The sequence below is a fragment of the Silene latifolia genome, chromosome 1 (assembly GCF_048544455.1).
Source record: "Silene latifolia isolate original U9 population chromosome 1, ASM4854445v1, whole genome shotgun sequence".
Taxonomy (NCBI): domain Eukaryota; kingdom Viridiplantae; phylum Streptophyta; class Magnoliopsida; order Caryophyllales; family Caryophyllaceae; genus Silene; species Silene latifolia.
In genome coordinates this window covers 103,862,153-103,880,596 of record NC_133526.1, presented here as the reverse complement: position 1 = coordinate 103,880,596, position 18,444 = coordinate 103,862,153, and the positions used below count along the sequence as shown (strand labels likewise).

The following is an 18,444-nucleotide window of genomic DNA, read 5'->3' as shown; positions in this document are numbered from 1 at the left end:
GTTGACAACATTTTTGTGTGGGCTAGGATGTTGTTGATGGTGATGTCTTTTGCTTGGCTATATTTTTGCATTTGAGTGAAAAATTCTTGTTGATTCTTTTGCATTTGGAGGACTGCTTTTTGAACATCAAAACCTTGGTCATTTTGTTGATTGTATAGAGTTTGATTTTGATAACCTTGGTTTTAGCTGTAAAAGGGTCTTTGATTTTGGTTTCTCATGGGGGCTGGGGTGTATGTTGGCTGAGGGTTTTGAACATTTTGGCTTTTGTATGAGAGATTTGGATGGAATTTGGTGTTTTCATTGTAATAGTTGGAATAAGGGGTACTACTTTTGTATGCTTGAAAAGCATTCACTTGCTCATTTGGTCCCCTACATTCACTTTGGTCATGTCCCAAAGTTCCACAATTCTCACATATCCCACTTGGGATTGATGAAGATACCACCATGGCATTAACATGATGCTTTAGTGATTTTTGAGGCTTCTTCAAGCTTATCCATAGCCTTCTCAAACTTCAAGTTGATGGTATCAATATGAGAACTAAGTTGAGCACCCAATTGAGTAATGGAGTCCACTTCATGCTTTTCTCCTCTAGTAGCCTTGCGAGGTCTACTATATTGTGAATTATGGACCGCCATTTCCTGAATCTTGTTCCAAGTTTGTTTATCGTCAACTTCGGTGAACATACCATTTGATCCCATGTTGAGAATGTTTCTTGAGTCTTTATAAAGACCATTCCAAAATTTTTGTACCAAGAACCACTCGCTAAGTCCATGATGAGGACATGAGCGACAAGTTCCTTTGAATCGCTCCCAAGCTTCATACAAAGATTCTTCGTCCCTTTGCTTAAAACCCGTGATTTGAGCTCTTAGCATGTTAGTCTTTTCCGGAGGGTAGAATTTTTTGTAGAAAGCTAGAGCCAACTTCTTCCAAGAGTCAATTCCAAGAGTAGCGTTATCAAGGCTCTTCAACCATTGTTTCGCGGTACCAATTAGAGAAAAAGGAAACAAGACCCGTAGAATTTGGTCTTGAGTCACTCCGGTTTGTGAAATCGCATCACAATAGTCACAAAAAGTCTCCATGTGAGAATGAGGGTCTTCACTAGGCATCCCCCCAAATTGGCTTCTTTCGACTAATTGGATAAATACGGATTTTGCAATGAAATTTCCGGTTAAGTGTTGTGGTGTGGGAGTACCATTGGGTAGGTTTTCCTCGGTTGGTACGGAATGTGATGAAAACTTAGGCATTGTGGGTTGATTGTGTGGTTGGTTTTGTGTTGGGTTCTCCTCACCTTATCTTGCAAAAGGTTTGATGAACTCAATAGTACTTGGTTGAATATCTACAACCTCACCAATACCTCTCAAAGTATTTCAAGCAAGTCTTCTATTGGTTGTCAAAGTCCTTTCAATTTCGTGATCAATGGGTAACAAGTTACCTTGTGATCTTCTAGAAATGCAAAATATCATACAACTCGAAAACAATTAGAACAAACCCTGAGGAGTTTTACTTCCCCAAGGCAAAGAAAGACACAACTAATAACAATCAAAGAAAATCAAATCAAGTTAACACCGTCCCCCGCAACGGCGCCATTTTTGGTCGGTCCGCTTTGAGCTTAGATTTCGGTTACTTGTCATTAGGAGCACCTAGACCAAAACAATATTTATAACTTCACAAACAACTCTACTACTAGTAAAGAGGCAAGTAAAGGTCGGATCCCAAGGGACGGGTATTGATTTAGGATTTTCGATTGTAAGTAGTGGTGTCTAGGGTTGTCACAATTTGGGTTGAGATAAGAAGATCACTAAACTAAATAACAATAAAAGTAAACAAGCAAGATGACTAAAATGAGATGTAAACAATTGATTAAAAGCACTAGGGTGTCATGGGTTCATAGGGGATTCATGGGAATTGATCATACAAACATATTCTCAAATTATAAGCAAGCAATTATTATTGTGATAGGATCGAGTTGGTTTATATCTTACAATCCTATGAAGGTTTGGGTCCCGGAGCCGAATCGATTAGATTGTACACCACCTACAAGTCGACTTAATCCTCCCTACTCAACTATATGCATGGTCTAATGAGACTCGAGTTGGTTTTGTGGGGTAATATCCGTATAATACCCTTTAATTATAGGATTATAACGCAAAATTTACATGTGATTATAGTCATAAAACGAAAAACATAATGAAACGATAAAGATTAGAAATAACCTTCGGTCCTAGTGCAAAATGGCAATGAGAGATCAAGGTAGATCTCCTCCTAAATGTTGCACCCAAGATTGTCCGAGAAATGCCCTTGTGCTAGAGAGAATCCCCTAATTGCCTTGCAATATTGAGGGGATTGTTTTGTGAGTTTGTGTTGGATGAGAGATCCGAATTTCGGGAGGCACAATTCCCAAAACCCTAATTATTTTTAGCAAATGAATTAGGTTTCAAGTGAAGGAGAGAGCTCTCCTTTTGTCTCACCTAATTCGGCCAAAACCGAGTGGACAAAGGGGAAATGGGCTTCCATTTTCTCCTTATTTTTAACTCGTGGTCCGAGGCTAAAATGTATACAACGCGGTGTTTATTATAGACTGTCATCGGTTATCGGATATTAAATCATCAACTAATAACACGGTTTAGTTGAATTATTAATACATGTCCGACAAAGACAATATTGTATAATTATATTCAATATACATTTAATTAAATATAAAACGCTTATATTCAATTTTACGAATTAACCGCTTAATTCGTCTTAGCCATTATTATTTAATCCGTATTAAATAAAATATCTCAACATCACATTTTCGACTAATTATTAGTCAAATAACTCAGACTAACTGGTTAGTCAAAATTGGCATCTACATGACTGTATTTTCATACCGTCACATCTCTCAAACGTATCCTATAGGTGTGACTTTTAGGGACCAGTTGATCACCGCCATCTGTATGACAATAACGTCAAACTTATCTAGCAAGCCAACCGTTATTGATAAACGTGGACCAACCGATAATAATACAAAAGTATACCCTTTGATCCTTTTAGAGATTTATAAGTCCTTGCACTAACGTTTAAGGACACCAGCCCCAACAAGCTCCCACTTGTCCGTACAAGTGTATGTGCAATGACGTTATCCGCACTAACTGGAGGACACAGCTCCAACAAACTCCCACTTGTCCGTACAAGTGTATGTGCGATAACCGATTCTCATATTCATTTAAAATTTCTCCCACTCAATGTAAAACAATTTGCAGATCTGGATCCGCAAAGGTCGTATTTTACAATCGATCTGTATCTAGAGTGGTTTCCCCGACTAGAGAGTAACTTAACTGATAAAACGAATCCGTATCCGAGCATGGCCATGCATTTCGATTCTGACTCCTCGAGTGGCCCCGAGAAATATCGAGCACTGATAAAGGCTGAATATTTCCTTCAACTCGACTCCTTCCGATCTAAGCACAGCATGAAATGACCCAGAAAAAATCTACTTGGCCCCCTGTTAAGGATGACCGTGAGAAAGAAACCAAAGTCACCCAAAATCTGCCTTAGTCTCAAGAGACAGTCGATAGTCAAAAGAATCGACTCTTATGATCACCATGGAAGTCCTATCCACGACCGGGCACCGAATGTTATAAAACATTTAGGACTCCACGTCGATGTCACAATTGTGTCCTACGAAATATCCGTATAAATCGCCTCTCGTGATTGGTGGTCAACCGGTTGACTTATGGCTCGTTGAACCCACCATCAACCAACGTCACAAAATAATTGCCGAGTTATCAGCTCATGTGGGCAATTAAGGACTGAAAAATATAATGTTCGTTCAGTTCACTTTGTGGTGTTCAAAATTTGTCGTACAAATCCACATGAAAAACAAAATATATGTAAAATATCAAAACGATGATGTTGTATAGAGTACAAAAGCGAATGAATCTAATCCATAAAAGAGTGCTACAACTTAGGAACACGTTTAATTCCCATGGAATTAACGTGCCCTTCATGCTTATCTTGTCGTAATGCTTTAGTGAGAGGATCTGCTATGTTATCATCTGTAGCAATCTTTTCTATCACTACTTCCTTTTGCTCCACGTAATCTCGGATTAGATGAGCTTTCCGTTGTACATGTCTAGACTTGTTGCTAGACTTTGGCTCCTTAGCTTGGAAGATGGCACCACTATTGTCGCAATAGATGGTGATCGGGTCATTCGAACTAGGCACTACAGATAGCCCATGTAAGAATTGACGCATCCATATCGCTTCCTTTGTAGCTTCAGACGCGGCATAGTACTCGGACTCAGTCGTAGAATCTGCTGTAACAGTTTGTTTCGAACTCTTCCGGTGATGCGTAGCGCCATTAAGAGTAAAAACGAATCCGATCGAGATTTCGAGTCATCACGATCCGTTTGGAAGCTAGCATCTGCAGAACTTAGGTTGCGTATAGCTTTTGATCGCCTCCATAAGTCAATGCCCAATCTTTAGTCCTCCGTAGGTACTTAAGAATGTTCTTGACAGCCAGCCAATGTGATTCACCTGGATGCTGTTGGAATCGACTTGTCATACTCAATGCATATGCCACGTCGGGACGTGTGCATATCATGGCATACATGATAGATCCTATTGCCGAAGCATAAGGAATCCGTGTCATGCGCTCTTTCTCTTCCGGTGTCTCTGGTGCCTGAGACTTGCTCAAATGCACCTCTGGAGCCATAGGAAGGAACCCCTTCTTGGAGTTAGTCATGCTGAATCTCTCTAGGACTTTGTCTATGTAAGACTCTGATCGAGAGATAACATCCGACGTGATCTATCTCGATAGATACGGATGCCTAGAATTCTTTGTGCCTCTCCCAGATCTTTCATCTGGAAATGGTTTTTCAACCATACTTTCACCGAAGTTAAGAGAGGTATGTCATTCCCAATCAAGAGTATGTCATCAACATACAATATTAGGAAGACAATCTTGCTCCCACTCGACTTGATATATAGACATGGTTCCTCGACCGATCGAGTAAATCCATTTTCTTTTATCACTTGGTCGAAGCGATGATTCCAACTCCTTGATGCTTGCTTAAGTCCATAAATGGAACGCTTAAGTTTGCATACTTTCTTAGGATGTACTGGATCGATGAAACCTTCGGGTTGTACCATGTACAACTCTTCCTCCAAAAAGCCGTTTAAGAAGGCGGTTTTCACGTCCATTTGCCAAATTTCATAGTCATGAAAAGCGGCAATCGCTAAGATAATCCGAATGGAACGCAGCATGACTACGGGTGCAAAAATCTCATCGTAGTGCAAACCTGGCACTTGGGTGAAACCTTTAGCAACTAGTCGTGCTTTGTAGATATCTTGTTGACCTTCCACGGAATGCTTTATCTTGTAAAGCCATTTGCATTGAAGGGGACGAACCTTAGCAGGTAAGTCAACAAGATCCCACACGTTGTTCTCATACATGGAGTCCATCTCGGATTGCATGGCCTCAAGCCATAGCTTTGAGTCAGAACTGGTCATGGCACCTTTATAGGTTGCGGGTTCACTACTCGTTAAGAGTAGAATGTCATCTATGTCATGTTCCTCGACCAGACCAATGTATCTGTCCGGAGGAATAGAGACTCTTCCCGACCTCCTAGGTTCCTCAGGAATGTTAACCGCAGCCGGGATTGAAGGAATAGGTTCCTCCAATAGTTGCTCGGTACTTGGTTCTGGAATCTCCGACAGTTCGAAGGTTCTATCACTCTTTGCATTCTCGAGAAATTCCTTCTCTAAGAATGTCGCACTAGCCGCAACAAAAACACGTTGTTCGGTTGGCGAATAAAAGTAATGACCAAGCGTTCCTTTAGGATAACCTATAAAGTATGTCTTGACCGATCGCGGGCCGAGCTTATCCTCGTGTCTCCACTTGACATAAGCCTCGCAGCCCCAAACCCGTATAAAGGACAAGTTAGGGACCGTTCCCTTCCATAGTTCATATGGAGTCTTGTCAATGACTTTAGACGGACTTCGGTTAAGTATTAGAGCGGTGACAAAAGAGCATAACCCCATAATGAATCGGGTAAAACCGTGTGACTCATCATGGATCGAACCATATCAAGTAGTGTTCGATTTCTCCGTTCGGACACACCATTCAATTGAGGTGTTCCGGTGGAGTTAAGCGTAAGGCAATCCCACGATCTTTGAGGTGTTGATCAAACTCGTGAGAAAGATACTCGCCACCACGATCCGAACGCAGTGTTTTAATCTTTCTACCCAATAGGTTCTGTACCCTATTCTGGTATTCTTTGAATTTCTCAAAGGATTCACTTTTGTGCTTCATTAAGTAGACATAGCCATATCTACTTAAATCGTCCGTGAAAGTGATGAAATACCTATAGCCTTCTCGTGCGGTGATTGACATAGGGCCACATACATCCGTGTGTATGAGTCCTAATAGGTCAGCAGCGCGCATTCCAACACCTTTGAAGGAAATCCGAGTTATCTTACCGATGAGACATGATTCACACGTGCCAAATGATTGAAAATAAAAGGCCGAGATAGATTCATTTTTGATGTGCTGTTTTACGCGTTTCTCATTAATGTGTCCCATACGGCAGTGCCATAGATACGTTTGATCTTTGTCACCAACCTTTAACTTTTAATTCATTACGTGTAATATTTCCGTGGTCTGATCTAAAACATAAATTCCGTTCATGGAGACTCGCCTTGTCAGTAAATCATATCGTGTAATGAGAAAATGCAAGTATTATTTTCTATTACAAATGAAAAACCAAGTTTATCAAGTGCGTAAACGAAATAATGTTTTTCGAAAGACTAGGTACATAATAGCGAGTCATATAATGACAACTCAAATCCGCTAGGAAGCTGGATCACATATGTCCCCTTTGAGATGGCAGCCACTCTTGCTCCATTCCCAACACGCAGGTCCACCTCACCCTTTACGAGGGGTTCGATGTTTCGGAGCCCCTGCACATGATTACACAGATGAGAACCACAACCAGTATCAAGTAACCAAGTTCCGTAACTTGCGTGGTTAATCTCAATCATATGAATAAAAGTAGAAGAGAGAGAAGACATACCAACAGGTTTAACACGACCTGCCTTTAAGTCCTCATGATAAACAGGACATGTACGCCTCCAATGCCCAGTCTTGTGGCAATGATGGCATTCCATGTTTTCATTCTTGCTCTTTGTCGTGCCTGATGAGGTGCTCGACTCACCAGGCCCACTCTTACCTGAACCCGACTTCTTGAACTTCGGTTTACCTCGTTAGGTTCGCCCGAGCTTTGCCCTTACCTTTCCCTTTGTTGGACACAACGAGAACATCCTGTTTCAAGCTCTCACTGAACTTCATGTCCTTCTCGGTCCTGTACGAGAAGGAGTGCGATTCATGTGGGGTTTTCTTCAAATCATTCATATAGTAATTCGCTCTAAATTGCGAAAAACCATCGTGGAGTGAATGAAGCATGCGGTCGATAACAATGTTCTCGCTGATGTTACAATTAAAGGTCTCCAGCTTCTCGACATTCTCAATCATGCTGAGAATGTGTGGGCTAACTGGTTGGCCCTTCTGGAGTCTCGCATCAAAGAAGCGAGTGGTATGCTCATAGGTCACGATTCTCGGTGCTTTCGAGAATTCCTTAGTGAGCGTGGTGAAAATCTTGTTTGCACCATGGGCTATGAAGCGTTTCTGCAAATTGGGTTCCATTGCAAAAATGAGTACGTTTTTAATCGCACCCGCTTCCATACAGAAATCATTAAACTTGGTGATTTCAGCAGCTCTAGCCGTGGGACTGGTTTTGCGGGAGGGGCTCTAATAGATATTTGAGCTTCCCATCGCAGCGGCAACATTCCGTAATGCCGCCTCCCGTCTCCGAAGTTTGATCCATCATTCTTGATCGAGTAGACCGATTCATCCGATTCATGAAGATCCGAAGCCAGGACTCACGGTCCAATGTGGCACTTGGCATTGGGTTATCAGTAGAACCAGCCATTTGTTATAAGCAGTTAAAAATTCGTGATCTACACTGTAAAAGAAAGAAAAACAAGAACGAAATAAGCAACTCATCGAGATGATTTAAGTCTATTTAAAATTCATTTTAACATGTAGACTCAATGCACTTGCATAATTGATCTCCCTCAAGAATGATACAAGTGACCCCAAGACTCAATTTTCGTAAATTGATAAGCCAACTGTTTAGCTAATTCTTCCGGAAGAACTCTTGGTCGATAGATTTCCGTAAATCCTATCTATAGTCCACCATAGTCACAGGATCGTACGAGTGACCATAGTGTTGAGATAAAATAGGTCAATCGGTTCCAACTTACCCGACGTAGAAGGGGTCATATTATGCCTACCGACGAAGAAGGGACTCATTGGAGTTTGACCTATAAAGACCGTTCTCAATTTTTGTTTATACGAGGAAGATCCCATCAACTGAATTATAATTCATATTAAGTGAACGAATAACTAGCGTCTGCGTGAATGAATTAAATTTGGGTGATGGCTTAAAAATCGTGTGACATGAGAATGTCAATGAAAACTAACTCGCAACCTCTATATGTGTCAGTTTTCATGCAATAATTAGGTGGTTTGGTTTTTAGGCGGAATATGATGCATATTATCGTTACGAAAAATAAATAAATGAATGCAATACGTAAAAATAAATTCCTAGTGTGGCCTATCCTAATAAAAAGAACATAAAACAACTTTGGAATCCACCGTTGGACCCGAGAAGCTTGTCTTGATGTTCCATCTTGATCCAAGTAGCGGGAGTGAGCATCCGGTCTCCGTCTTTAGTCTTCTCAAAATTACAATTAAAATTTACAAATATAAACCTATTTACATTCTAAATAAAAACTGTAATTGAAAGAAATAAAAATGGAGATACGAGATCTCAAAATACAACCAAGACCGTGTTCCATCATTACGGTAACACGTTCTACTAAGGCCACACTAAGTTACAACCGTTTGCAAAAATAAATAAATACGTAATTAAAAGCATTCAAATTAAACAAGAACGATAAATTAAAATGCATCAACTAAAATTTAAATTTATTCGTGACATAATTCCGTAATTATGTTAAATTTATCCAAACCACCAAAGATAATTAAAATTATGTGACAAAACCGCTTCATCAACTTAATTTTAATTCGTGATAATCCGTTACTTTAAATCGTTTTAAAGTAACTTAATTTTACGTGGGTGAACCGTTTCACTATCAAGCGAGAGCATAAAAACCGTTTTATGCATTAAAAAGGGCCGAAAAAAAAAACAGATTTTTTTTTTCTTCTGTACTGCTGTACGTGAACAGTACCAGTACCACAAAATTTTTTTTTTTTTTTTTTTTTTAAATGCTGTAAAAACCGAGAGCATCAAAAAAGCCAAAAAAAAATTTATACGGCTCAAAATCGTGAGCAACAAAAGATCAAAACAAAACGGTTTGATAAAACACAATTGCAATTTTAATCTAATCCGTATAGAAAACAAACTACAATTGTAACATCTTCAACATATAGCAATAATTATCGGTTATAATTGCTACATGTGAAGAACGATTGAAAACAAGAGATCGAACGATCTAACAAAATTGTGTGGCACGCATAACGATGCAAAAACAAAACAGGCCGTGAACATCAAGCACGGTTTTCAAAAATTTCGAGATAAAAAAAATTTGCCACACGAAATTTGATGCAATCATTTTGATAGATCTTCTATATATCGCAATGAATATCGATTACAATGCAATATGCAAAGATCAAAATGAAAACAAGACAATCATCACCGTGTAAACTAGACACGGTTTCCAACACACAAAAAACGCAGCATATGAAAAATGCCGAAACAAAAAAAATTGTGCCGAAGGAAAAAAAATTTCAGCCGCACCAATTTTTAAACAAAAAATCATCGATTCAAAAATCGTTTAATGAAAATCACATAGAAAAATTTACGTGGCCTCGCTCTGATACCACTTGTGGGGTAATATCCGTATAATACCCTTTAATTATAGGATTATAACGCAAAATTTACATGTGATTATAGTCATAAAACGAAAAACATAATGAAACGATAAAGATTAGAAATAACCTTCGGTCCTAGTGCAAAATGGCAATGAGAGATCAAGGTAGATCTCCTCCTAAATGTTGCACCCAAGATTGTCCGAGAAATGCCCTTGTGCTAGAGAGAATCCCCTAATTGCCTTGCAATATTGAGGGGATTGTTTTGTGAGTTTGTGTTGGATGAGAGATCCGAATTTCGGGAGGCACAATTCCCAAAACCCTAATTATTTTTAGCAAATGAATTAGGTTTCAAGTGAAGGAGAGAGCTCTCCTTTTGTCTCACCTAATTCGGCCAAAACCGAGTGGACAAAGGGGAAATGGGCTTCCATTTTCTCCTTATTTTTAACTCGTGGTCCGAGGCTAAAATGTATACAACGCGGTGTTTATTATAGACTGTCATCGGTTATCGGATATTAAATCATCAACTAATAACACGGTTTAGTTGAATTATTAATACATGTCCGACAAAGACAATATTGTATAATTATATTCAATATACATTTAATTAAATATAAAACGCTTATATTCAATTTTACGAATTAACCGCTTAATTCGTCTTAGCCATTATTATTTAATCCGTATTAAATAAAATATCTCAACATCACATTTTCGACTAATTATTAGTCAAATAACTCAGACTAACTGGTTAGTCAAAATTGGCATCTACATGACTGTATTTTCATACCGTCACATCTCTCAAACGTATCCTATAGGTGTGACTTTTAGGGACCAGTTGATCACCGCCATCTGTATGACAATAACGTCAAACTTATCTAGCAAGCCAACCGTTATTGATAAACGTGGACCAACTGATAATAATACCAAAAGTATGCCCTTTGATCCTTTTAGAGATTTATAAGTCCTTGCACTAACTGTTAAGGACACCAGCCCCAACAGGTTTATGTCTTACAAGTCTCATTGAAAAGGTAAGTGATGGGTAAAAAATGCAAGGATTCATAGGCTCACATTTCATCAAACATAACATGTGCATAAGTTGAGATCACAACAAGCAAGCAAATAAATTATGTGAACATATTAGATTAAGTATGAATCATCCCCCATGTTGGTTTCCCCTAATTCCCCATTAAACCTAATTAAGGAAACTACTCACTCATTATCAAGTTTAACATGTTAACAAGGTTGTCAATCATATTAACAAAGCAAAACATGATGAATAAATAAAGATGATTAACAACAATTAAAAAGGGATTAAGAGAATTATACCTAATGATGATTCGAAAATAATAATGCAAAGAATAATAGAAGTACTTGATGATTGATGGAAGGTGGTCAATCTCCCAATAAACCCAAATAATCTTCAATTACCCAAAATAAAGGATGAACAATAGAGAGATTAAGGAAATGAGATTTTTATTAAGACTTGATTAGAAGTTGATTACAAGATTAAAGAGAGATTAGAATAATATAAACTACACTAAAGATTGATAAGAAGAACATGATAATCTAATTAGACTAATGGGGTATTTATAGTGGGGATTAGGTGCACAAATTAGGGTTACTAAGGGCTTAAATGACGATTCAGTCCTTGAGGAATCGCTCCTCTCAAGAAAAGATGCGGGTCTCCTTTTAGCTAGTCTTTCAAAAATATGCGCATCTCGAATGGAGAAAGAAGAGGACGTGTTGCACTGGAGGACAATCCGAGCGTCCAAAAGTTCGGGACGAGCGGATTGTGTAGGTGTTGGACGAGCGGCCTGGCAGCTTGGACGAGCGGCTTGTGGATCTTCTGGACGAGCGTCCCGATAGGTGAGACGCTCGGATCCTAGTTCAGCGTGCCATTTCTTCTTTTCTTCTTTTCTTCTTCCAACAATCCTCCGGGATTTTGTCGGAGATGTAAGGATCTTCTTCATCATTGCCCATCTAGTACATTATGTACAAAGGCCTTCTAGTCTTGTCTTCTCTTTGATGCTTGGTCATTAGATTCGATCAATTTAGCTCTATTTTGCCATGAAAATGCAAGGTTTGCACTACTCTCCTAACACGGAAACAAAACCTCAAAGAATATGCAAAACAAAGGACTAAAGATAGTAAATGACCCAAATATGCACAAAAAAGCATAGGAACGAGGCTAATTCGGGGACTAAATATGCTCAAATATTGATCACATCAAAAGGTCTCATCATAATCAATCCCTTCTTATTGATTGTAACCTTGTACAACCAATCTAGCCTTGTTTCGCACAATAACTCCCGTATCGTCTAGCTTGTTTCTAAATACCCATGTTGTTCCAATGACAGATCTATCTCTCGGTCTAGGTGTTCGAATATGTGTCCTCCGACACTAATGCGATCACAACTGTCGATCATGATGATCACATGTTTAAATCTCATTTTAAGAATACATGTGGGATGTAATATTGTACAGTCAATTGGTCCACATATATCGGTAATGATTGGCTGACTAGAGTTTGACATTACTGTCGTGCGACGACGGTGATCAGTTGATCCCCTTAGGTCATACCTATAGGGAAATACTCTTAATTGGTTATTTAATTGATCGTATGCCGATACGAGTTAATTAAATTGCTTAAAATTGACGGATGATTTGTAAGTAAGATTAACGTGTCTTATTATAATTCGATTAAATTGGATACGGTCTAAGTAATCGAATTGTTTTATTACTTAGATAAAATTATTGTTTACGAAACAACTGAAATTGAAATTGAATGAATAATTTATAATTTGATAAACCGTTTTGGTACAAGTAATTACGAATTACTAGTCAATTTTGTATATGACATATTTTATGAGTATGTTGATTTTTAATATGTTAAAAATACATTACAATTTCATATGTCAAGTAACATGTCACATATGTTACAATTGACAAATGACAAAATAAAATGGACCTCCCATTCTATATATGTGCCGAAAATTGGAGGGGATTATGGTAGAAATTGTGTTAATTATTTTTAAGTGGAAAACACAATGATCACCCATAGTCTTAGCCTTGCATGCCTAGTATATCTTGAGAAGAACACAAGCTCATGTATTGGCTCCTACTCCCCACTCCAACCGGTTTTGCATGAGAAAAGCCAAGGGGTTTTTCCTCTATTAATTCTACTTTACCTAATTTTTCTAGTGCTAGAATTCTATTCTCTCTACAATTTGTGAAAACTTAGAGAAACAAAAACTCACAAATCTCTCCTCTTAGCTGAAAATATTCAAGAGCAAATACAAAATATTTTTGTGTCAAATTTTAAGTAAGATATATATTATTACTAGTTCATAATAATATAAGTTATTAAGGGATTTTCTTGGGTATATTCTTTTGGGAGAGGTTCTAATTTGAACCTTGTTCATCTATTATAAGGAACCTCAAGAACTAACAAGAAGGAGATCTTGTTGGTGCCCTAATATCCGAAACATATAAGTAAGATTGACAATTTTTTCTCTTATCTTGTTTTAGTTTGCATGCATAAGATCTTGCATTTATTTTATGACTAAATAAATTAATTCATATATGAATATGTTAACTTATGAGATTAATGAATCGTACAAGCGGTATCATGAGCCTTAGGTTGTTTGCATGCAAATCGGTTTATAGTTTTTCCGAGTTATAAGATTAACATACAAAACTAATTAATTTGGATTTATGAAGATAAACCTAAAAATAACTTTGCATGTTAAAAGTTTCTGGTCCTAAGTGATTTTTAGGACATTTTGGTTTATTTATGGATTTTATTGTTCATTTTATATATTATTGGCATTAAAATGCGATTTTTATGATAAAAATGTCATTTTTGGACGAAAAATAGCTAAACTTCTAATTTTTCATTGGTTTTTGGATATCTTTTCACATATATTATCTAATGATGGCCTGTAAATTTTCATGTTAAAATAAGTTGTTTTACTCGAAATATGAATTTTATAAGTTAAAATCGTATTTAAATGGGTAAATAGGTTAATATGAGTTATATTTTGAATCTGGTCATGGAAATTTAGTATGTTGTCAAATGCAATTTTACAAGATGTGTGTAAAATATTTGGCTATAATGAAGTCTTTATGCATGATTTATGATGTTTTGATGAAAAATCACATAAATAGTGACTATAACTAGTAATAATGCTAAAACATACTTCATGACTAAAGGAAAAACGTCACATGTTGCATTTTATCATATATTTTAGATCTGAAAGTGAAAAGTTGATGAAAATATTTTTCCTCATATTTTTATGGTCATATTTGTTAAAACCGATAAACCGCAACATTGTTTTTCTCGAAATTTTTCGAAATTTTTAACCTAAGTTTTTTAACATTATGAGTGTCATGGTATTTTTTCCAGAATGTTCATGAGTTTAAATTTCAAATTTGAAATTATTTGAAATTTTTATTATTTAATTTGAAGTTTATAACATAATTTTGTATTTTTGGGTCCATTTATGAACAATATTAAGAAATCAAGTTTAATTATAGTCAAAATGTTAGTGGAGACTAATTTTTGAGTCCGAAGATGGTTAGGGTAATTAACTTGTACATAAATATGAATTTATGTAATTATTGTGATTTTAACAAGTTATAATCATGCAAATCATTGAAAACCGATAAATATACGATATTGGCTCTTAAAAGGCGATTTAGCATAAAATATAGCATGTTCATACATATTATAATGCTGCATTTTATTTATGATTGTCATATTTTAATTTTATGTAATTTTTGAATTATGTAATTTTACTTAGTATGGCCTTAGTTTTAATTGGTATTACCCGAAATGTATGGGAATATCGATTCGGTTGTAATTATTGTGATCTCGTATCACCGTTTTGTAATTTAATAGATTTATTTTTATTTTAATTACAAATGTATAATAGGAAATTATGTAATTCATTTTGTAATTTAATTATTCCGGAGTTCCTTGAAGACGGTGCCATTCGAGAAGGCGATCCATCAAAGAAAGTGTTGCCTTGAAATGCGTGCCAAGACTGAAGTTCAAGGGACCAAAGGAGTTGGTTTCCGAATTTGTAATAGTTTATTAAATTTACTATTTTAGGAAGGCCATACTAGGATTTTATTTTATGCTTTGCATTTTATTTATATGTTGCATGCATCGCTAAATCGCCATAACTAAACATGCATTTTAAATCGAGTTTATCGACCGTGTCAATTACAATAATCGTAGTTTACCGCTTTAGTTCACTTAAAACGTGATAAATAATAAATTGACATGACCTCTCGCTAAAATAAACAATTGAGACTTAACCTTACCAAAAAGTAGAAACCATGAAAACCTATTTCGTGAGGGAGTGCGCTCGGCCACACCGGGGTACAAACCTTGTTACGTAAGGGAAGTGGGTGATAAATGTCTATCAACCGAATTCATGTTGATAAGGGATGAATCGGCTACACCATGCCCAAGTTGATGTGAATTTGGATCATGGACACATTTATTCGAAATTTGGGTTGAACTCAACAAAAGTATTCTCGACCATAACCGGATGTGTTTTGGGCTAAAAATAAATATTAATGTAATTTTATCGACCAAGAGTTCTAAAAGTAGAATCGATTAAAGAGTTAATCCACCGAGTTATATTGATGAGGGATGAATCGGCCACACCGTGCCCAAGTTGATATGAATTTGGGTCTTGGAATCATTTATCAAGTTGGGTAAAGGTCACTAGATAAATGCTATAAAACTTGTTTAAATTAAAATTTAAGGGTTTTATTATTTTTGAAAAACGACAAGTGTTTTATTCCTTCTATTTTGTTTTGTAGACCACTTTTATTTCTCGTAACAAATGGCCGCACCAAACACCAACACCACCACTCTCACTAATATTTCATGGCTCCGATCCTTCATGGATCGTTGTAAACTTGAAAAAAATGGGTCAAATTTCTCCGATTGGGATGCCCAACTCAAATTAGCCGCCCAAGGTGACGACAAGCTTTGTTACCTCATTGAGGCCTCTCCACTAGAACCTAATGCTAGGTCGAGTGCCGCCACTAGGGAAGCATATGAGGCATACCACAAAGAGTCCGCCGCTAGGAAAAATGTGTTGATTTTTGCTATGGAGGCGGATCTCCAAAGGATAGCCCTTAAAATGGGCACCGCTTATGAAATCTATTCCAAACTTGTTACCATCTTCTCACAAGCACCGAGGATCGTCCTGTTGGAGTGTCCCCGACAATAATGCGATCACAATTATCGATCATGATGATCACATGTTTAAATCTCATTTGTAAGAATACGTAAGGGATGATTCAATTATATAGTCAACTGACCAACATTAATCAGTAACGATTGGCTTGCTAGAGTTTGACGTTACTGTCGTGGGACGGTGGTGATCAGTTGATCCCTTAAGGTCATACCTAAAGGATGATGCCCTTATCTGTAAAGTTGATTAATTGTATGACGATGCAAGTTGATCAATTCCTTAAAATTGAACAATTCAATTTGTGAGAGAGAATAATCATCTTATTGTAATTAGATTAAATAAGATTTATTTTAGTAATAAAATGCTTTGTTACTAAAATTGTTTATTGTTTGAGAAACAATAGAGATAAGAATGAATGTTTAATTATAATTACAAAATGTTGTGAATTATAATTATATGACCAATTTTATTTATGTGATCAAATATCACTAGTCAATTTGTTGTATGTAATTTAATTAATTCATGAAATGATATTTATGTGATAAATATGCATCAAATTAATTAATAACATGTAACATACTACATGTGACATATTGTGTGACAATTGACAAATTGACAAAATAAAATGGTAGTCCATTTTATATAAATGGACCGAAATAATGAGTGTAATGGGTGTTAGTGGGTGAATTATTTTATGAGATAAAATAAGCTAATGATACCTAACCTACACCTAGCCTTACAAGCCTAAGGTATAGAAAAGAACAAAAGAAAAAGTGAAGGATCATATATTGGTCCTCCTCCTCACCAAAACCGGTGGCTATTCTCTCTTTAGGAGAGTTTTTTTCTCTTATATTTTCTAATACACTCAACCATTCACATGAAATGCGTGCCAAGACCGAAGTTCAAGGGACCAAAGGAGTTGGTTTCCGAATTTGTAATAGTTTATTAGATTTACTATTTTAGGAAGGCCATACTAGGACTTTATTTGTATGCTTTGCATTTTATTTATATGTTGCATGCATCGCTAAATCGCCATAACTAAACATGCATTTTAAATCGAGTTTATCGACCGTGTCAATTACAATTAGTTCACCGCTTTAGTTCACTTAAAACGTGATAGATAATAAATTGACATGACCTCTCGCTAAAATAAACAATTGAGACTTAGCCTTACCAAAAAGTAGAAACCTTGAAAACCTATTTCATGAGGGAGTGCACTCGGCCCTACCGGGGTACAAACCTTGTTACATAGGGGAAGTGGGTGATAAATGTCTACCCACCGAATTTATAAAGATAAGGGTTGTATTCGGCTTTACCGATGCCCAAGTTGATGTAAATTTGGATCATGGACACATTTATTCGAAATTTAGGTTGAACTCAACGAAAGTATTCTCAACGGTTGCCGGATGTGTTTCGGGCTAAAGATAAATATTAATGTAATTTTATCGACCAAGAGTTCTAAAAGTAGAATCGATTAAAGAGTTAATCCAGCGAGTTATATTGATGAGGGTTGTATTCGGCTTTACCGATGCCCAAGTTAATATGAATTTGGATCTTGGAATTATTTATCATAGTTGGGTAGAGGTCACTATGTAAATGCTTTACTTGTTATTATATTTACAAGTATTATTATAACGATAAATGTTTTTGTTTTCATTATTCCATTATCATATTTTTCTATTTCTTTACCTCAATTTATATACGATATCATTACGATTTTAGTTCAAATCTCCATTAAAACATCATAACTAAAGACAAAATTTGAATGTTCTTCTAAAAACCTTGTATTATCCATTGTAAGGATCTCTTGTGAAGAATATAGATAAAAGTTATTCATGAGCACACGGGTTTTTGATTATTGACTAACATATCTACTTACAATGAATTGTTTCTCATATGCTTAATTGAGTTAAGTACTTTGAAACGTTAAATCATTTTGGTAACTAGATTTGTAGGAAATCATAATTGACCAAAATACCGCAACCACTTCAATGAAAGTTTTAAGACCAAACGAATGAATTGAAGAGTAGTCTTCATGAAATTCAATTTTGCTTCTCTAAGCAAAGACTCATTGAAATAAGTGGGAGTTTTCTCTTAATTGTTGGACGCTAGAAAGGAAACTACCCCAAATTATTGAAGGATCAACAAGTTAGTTATGGGACATCTAATGGGACCTTCTTCTTTAAATGTTTATTTGATTGACATAAATTTTGCTAGTACTACTTTGTCAATATTAGAAACCGGTGGTGGTTTTCATCATTGTATTTGATACATAGGATGATTAGAATATGACG

The 18,444-nt window shown here is 36.5% G+C and overlaps 1 non-coding gene across 1 annotated transcript; it reads left to right on the top strand.

The window, feature by feature from the left end:
* The first annotated feature begins 766 nt into the window (after positions 1-766).
* Positions 767-873, top strand: LOC141618695 (small nucleolar RNA R71). The gene has a single exon (XR_012531464.1). It is a non-coding gene; the product is annotated as a small nucleolar RNA R71 (small nucleolar RNA).
* The last annotated feature ends 17,571 nt before the right edge of the window (positions 874-18,444 follow it).